The sequence below is a fragment of the Sebastes fasciatus genome, chromosome 3, assembly GCF_043250625.1.
Source record: "Sebastes fasciatus isolate fSebFas1 chromosome 3, fSebFas1.pri, whole genome shotgun sequence".
NCBI classification, from domain to species: Eukaryota; Metazoa; Chordata; class Actinopteri; order Perciformes; family Sebastidae; genus Sebastes; species Sebastes fasciatus.
In genome coordinates, this window is record NC_133797.1 from 30,969,644 (window position 1) to 30,973,947 (window position 4,304).

The 4,304-nt window shown below is 37.6% G+C and overlaps 1 long non-coding RNA gene across 1 annotated transcript; it reads left to right on the forward strand.

Annotated features, from left to right (window-relative positions):
- The first annotated feature begins 2,958 nt into the window (after positions 1-2,958).
- Positions 2,959-3,863, forward strand: LOC141765344 (uncharacterized). Its single transcript, XR_012593453.1, has 3 exons — positions 2,959-3,061; positions 3,239-3,288; positions 3,373-3,863. It is a non-coding gene; the product is annotated as an uncharacterized LOC141765344 (long non-coding RNA).
- The last annotated feature ends 441 nt before the right edge of the window (positions 3,864-4,304 follow it).

Here is a 4,304-nt window from a genome sequence, read left to right on the forward strand (position 1 = left end):
GTGATAGTTTGTCATTGTAGATCTCAAATGGAAAAAACCTGATTGCCCTTCTAAAGAAGGGATTATTACATCTTCAAAATTAATTTCAAAAGTGGAGTTAAAATCAATAATTATTATTTCTGAAGATCCTTGTTTAAAATACTTGCTAAGCTCAAAACTGGAGAAAACAGATCTGGTCTCTGAGGTCTACAAAGTGTCACAGTTTGTCAAACTGTGGCAGCGGGCTGACCTGGAAACAAGTTCAAAGATGTTAAGCTGCAATTTAGCATAACAATACATATTCCTACCACAGCAGATGGAAATAAATCTACCTTCACCAAGGACAGGTTTTGTTCTCATTCAGACACCAAACTGAACAGTTTGTATGTGGTGAGTATCGTTTGTAAAACAACAGAGCATCAATGGCTGCACAGTATCAGACCACGAAGTGTGGACATCAATACAGGCATGTGTAGACACATACAGAACACAGCTGTACCACAGCTTCACCTCATCAGTCCTCTGAAGTGATATGTGCTATCAGAAACTATGAAAGTGTAGACGCAACCAATTATGACGTTTTTCTTGGGAAGAAAGTCTCTACAGAAGAGGTTGTGGTCGAGTTTGATTTTGGCAGATCAGACAATGCTCATACGAGTAATTTTTTGGAACGGCCATACACTATAGGGTGTTTTGGTAGGCATTGATAATTGGCATATTCCAATATGACAACTTATTGAAACTGGAAGTTTCTGCTCACTCTGCACTGTACACAAAACATGCATTTTATCCCACATCATTGCCTAATTGGAGGATTGTGTACTTCTGGTACTTGTGCATCAGAATCTCCAAGTTTATAACAACCCTGAGCAAATATATTGTACGTCCTACAAAGCCACTACTGCAAGCATTGCTAGGCTGAAATATACCGTGTGAATAGCAACACCTCAGTTATAAGCCGGGGTAAAGTGGAGTTTGTCTAGAAACATCAGAATACCACAAATCTTTACACCAACAGAAAACAACCACAGAAGAAAATTTTCCACTCGACTGGCCAATCACCACTTACCCCCTTACGTACTTCCTTTGACGGAAAAGTCTGCGCGGGGCATGATATCTGTTAGTAAGATCTGTTTCACTGTCTTTTATCTCTCGGTCATCATCACACATGGACGGGCTGCACATTTTTCTGGTCGTTCTCTTAGGTAATTTTCTTTTTTTTTAATACTAATTATGGATGATTCAATTACAATTTTATTTTGAGAATTATTGATAGACTTTCTCTTTGTTGTTATGTTGAGCAGGAACCTGCACCTGCTGTAATGTGAAACCCTGCAACACTGGGCATATTTCAATCTGCTTTTACAATTGTGTTTGTAGGAGTTGTATCCTGCAGTCATACTTCAATTTCTGGATCAGTGTTGGAGGAGACAGTCAGACCAGGAGACAACATCACTCTCTACTGTGACTGTAAATCATCAAGTGGAGTATACATAGTGTGGTACAGGAACTGCTCTCATGAAAACCAGCCTTCTCTTGTCCTTAAAGTAAAACACCGTTCATCGGTGGTCAACGAAGCTAATTTTAATCTGACAATTCTCCCTCGTTTTGAACTTGTGAGAAACTTTTCTTCTGAATCCTATGACCTGCTGATCATGAACATCTCTGAGTTTGATGAGGGCCTCTACTACTGTGGAACTGTACAGACAAGAGTGGAGGATAAAGAATACATTACTCGCAGAGATGTTTACAGATATGGCAACTTCACAACAAGGATCCTAACCAGTAAGTATGCTGGTCTGACTTTGTGCCTGCAAGATCAGTGTGACTGCAGTAAATGTAATAATTTGACTAAATCATCATACAGTAGGGCTGGGCAATATATCAATATAATATCAATATCGTGATATGAGAATAAATATTGTCCTAGATTTTGGATATCGAAATATCATGATATGTGTTGTCTTTTCCTGGTTTTAAAGGCTGCATTACAGTAAAGTGATGTAATTTTCTGAACTTACCAGACTGTTCTAGCTGTTTGCCTTTACCCACTTAGATAATGATCAGTAATGTGGATATAATGACTATCAAAAATCTCATTGCGTAAATATTTTGTAAAAGCACCAATAGTCAACCCTACAATATTGTTGCAATATCGATATCGAGGTATTTGTTCAAAAACATCATATTTGATTTTCTCCATATCGCCCTGCCGTATCATACAGTAGGAAAATGTGCCCAGATATTGTGCACTTATATTAATGATCAAAAGGGTGAACCATCATGAAGTCTACCACACAACAGTGAACAGAAAATACTGTATGTAAAGATGCGTGTCAAAAACTGCCAATCTAGAGTGAAATAGTGTATAATGGTTTATACAAATAATTCTTCCCAAATCTGAGACTGCTTGCATCTGAAGTGTTGTAAGTCATCCTTAAATGTGCACCCAAGATTTCCCATATGTATTTTTATGCGTAGTGAGTTTTGGGATAATTTTACATTCAAAATCTGAGGCTCAAACAAGGTCAAAGGTTGCACACTGATCTGAATATCTGATAAACTAGAAACATGATTCAAATCAGAATGGATATTTCTATGAATTCTGAAAAGGGGCCAAAGTTGAAAAGAGTCTACCAACCAGGCAGGGTCAACACTGAGCATGGGTCTTGGCAGAACAAACAGTAATGTCAAAGCAGTATATATTTTTTTTCTCTCAATGAAAACATGAGTTATCCACAAACTCCACTGAATTTAATTTAAATCCAAAAGCATTTTTATTCTTGGGGATCCTGGGATCATGGAACAACTATTACACTTATACCCACATATGCATAGAACTTTGTTCAGGAGAATGAAAAACAAACATGTTGACATTTTGGTATTGTGGTGAGATCAGAGTTTAATGAAGCTAATCGGCACAACTTTGTTTTTGATTCAGAATCCAGTGAGACTCATCACCATGAGACTCAACGGGACTGTGGTGTGTGTTGGAGTCTGCTGTACTCTCTGTGTCCAGCTTCTGCTGTTCTCTCCTCTCTCCTCTCCTCTCTTCTGGTTTATCACCTCTGTCAGAAAAAAGGTAACTACTGTGTATCTCTCTCTTTGAGCTTAACTTGTTAATGTCAGAAATATCTGTGATAATCTAGAAAATTATTTTAAATCACAAAGAAACCTGGATTCAGATGAGTCTCTTCTTTTGATCTGTGTTTGAGTTTGGGTGTACCATGCTGTAGTGATGTTGTATTGATTTCTGCAGCTAAAGAACCTCCAGCTGATCAGCAAAGACCTCACACAAGACTGAATCAGGTAGGTGAAACAGTAAAATATAATGAATCATGGCAATAAATCAGTACACGATCACGATTCTAAACATCAATTGTCAAATTTTAGGATGAAGATGTGTGTTATGCTGCACTGGAAATCCGTCCGGCATCACAGAGACCAAAGAAGAAGAAAACCCAGAGTTCTGACTTCAGCACCTATTCTGCCATCAATACTTCTAGGATGTAGAGAGTCTAAACCAAAAGACATGACTAGAGACTAGGGATGCTAATTTTTGAATTTGTTTTACTAACCAATAACCAACCCTCGTTAACCGATTATTAACCCTTTACTGACAACATTAATGCGTCACATGCAGCGGTGCTATTTTTAGCGCCTAACAAGCCGCCCAGCTGCAACGAAAAGCCGATGCACAAACAAGTTAAATCCATCATTTATCGCCAGCTGCAGTGTATACGCAAAACAGACAACTGGGGATTCAGTTGTCTGTTTTGCTATGTAGGTGAGAAATGAGTAACATTTGTGGTGAAGAGCGCTAGCATTATTACCTACGTGTGTAACATCGGTATCCAACAACGGCGATAAGAGACATCGTCATAAGTCACGTGACTGTAAGGCATCTACACCAGCGTTGCTGTCGTGACTGGTAATAAATTGTATAATGATGAACTGTATAATTTATTCGTAGGCACACGTATAGACCATTCTGTCACTTATCTTCCCCCCATTTAAAGCTGAGCAACAATCATCATCTATGTGTATCTATATGTATGAAAATCTGTATGCAGAAAATATAGTTATTTCTTTATTTCCTTTTTTTGAAGGTGGAAAGCAAAGATGTTTTTGAAAAGTTTATACTAAACTCTATTTCTAATTTCCTTACACAATTTATAATAAATAAAATAATTTAAAAAAAACTCAGATAGAAAACCTGTTTGTTGTTGTTGATTACAATTCAGCTTCAGATTCACTTTTTTGATTGAAATCAATCCTTAACATTTCATAATGGCTGTGATGGCTGCTTGACCGTAACAAGACAT